Source organism: Lolium rigidum, chromosome 6, assembly GCF_022539505.1.
Source record: "Lolium rigidum isolate FL_2022 chromosome 6, APGP_CSIRO_Lrig_0.1, whole genome shotgun sequence".
Taxonomy (NCBI): Eukaryota; Viridiplantae; Streptophyta; class Magnoliopsida; order Poales; family Poaceae; genus Lolium; species Lolium rigidum.
In genome coordinates, this window is record NC_061513.1 from 24,040,566 (window position 1) to 24,042,407 (window position 1,842).

Sequence of the window (1,842 nt, forward strand, 5' to 3'; positions counted from 1 at the left end):
TCACCCTTATGGATAGATATGCAGAAAGTAAAAGATCTTTATCTGTGTGGAAAGAGGATGCAAGTGGGGGATGGAAAAAGTGATGAGTTTTTGGTGTGATCCCTGGTGTGGCCTTAACCCTTTAAAAGATACTTTCCCTGGTATTTCTAATATCTGTAATGAACAAAGTATTACTGTTGCTGGTGCTGCTAGTCTTGGCTGGAATTTCACCTGTAGAAGATACTTATCTCCTGAGTTGGCTGTTCAAGTTCATGGCCTGTTGGGGATAGTGAGACAAACTGTGCCATCTCAAGAAAAAGACAAGCCTTTCTGGAAATGGATAAAGAATGTAATTTTCTCTGTTAAGTATATGTATAATCACCTTTGCAGGAATGGGACTCACAGATCTTTCAGACATCTGTGGAAAAGCAAAATTCCTCTGAAAATAAATATATGGCTGTGGTTGATTTGGCATAATGCAATTGCTACAAAAGATAACTTGCTCAAGAAGAGATGGATTGGAAGTGCTTCCTGCCAGTTTTTCCACAAAGATGAAATCATATCCCACCTTTTCTTTGAATGTGCAGCAGCAAAATATGTTTGGAGCACAGTTGGCATGGCTATTGGAGCACCTGATAGACCTGGGAGTTTCACCCACTGGTGGTTCCCTTGGTTTGTTTCAGCCAGTAGAAACTTGCAAATTGCTGGACTGGCTGCTATCTGCTGGGCTATTTGGAAATTGAGAAATAGAGATTGTTTTGAGAAAAAATAATCAAATCCCCTAATGAGCTAATCATTTTCTCTGATGTCTTTATGAATTACTGGGAAAGTCTACATAATTCATCTGATGCAGAAAACATCAAGGTTAGCGCTGATGGCCTTGTCTGCCTTGCTGCTACAGCTGCTGCTACATCATCCTCGTCGGAGAGACAAAATGCCAGAGGAAATCTTCGCCTGACTGATGAACAAAGGACAGATCCTGCTGTGGATAACATGGAGACTGATGAAAAATGATGCATAATTCGCCTACTGATGCTATTTCCCTCTTCGTCTGGAGTATACTCTCCTCGCAGTGGCCTGGTGATGCATGAGTTTGATCTAGTTGGTGGCTTTTGGTTGGCCAGTTGGTTTTGGTGCTTTTGATCAGTTGTAAAAAACGTTGCTTGTAATCATCTCTAAAACCCTAGCAGTAGGCGGCAATCCCCCTCCTGCCTTTTCTTTCTGCTTTTCCTACCAGAACAACTGCTGTTTTTCGTTATCTCAATGGTAATGAAAATCGACCCCATGTTGGGTCGCTTGGAAAAAAAGGTTAGTAGACATCGACAGGGACAAGATCGAAGAAGAAGCTCGCCGACAGATTCATCAACGAGTGTCCCTCGACGGTGCCCTTGAGACGTGGATCGTGGAGCGCACGTTCCAGGGACGAGGCATGTCCATGCATCCTGCCGATGCTGATCAAGACCAACTACCAAGAATGGTGTATGGTGATGAAGGTACAGATGGAGGCCGATGGCTTCTTAGACGTCTTTAATGATCTCAGCGGCACCAACAACGATGATTATAGTTCCTAGATTTGCATAGAAGACCACATAAGTTGGTTACTCCACTCTAGTCCACTTCACCTCACTTTATTTTACTACATTTTACTTTTCTCATATTAGTTTTACTCCTTGCATTTTATTTTCAGCACTTATAGTTTTAAAGCAAAAATTACTTCACACACATTATAGTTCCTAGCTTTGCATAGAAGGCCATATAAGTGGGTTATTGGGTTTTAAAAAATAGATAGTTTACCTTCAACTATTTGTTGGTTCGATACTCAAATGATTATCGAATTATACTATGATGATCCCCTGCACTTGG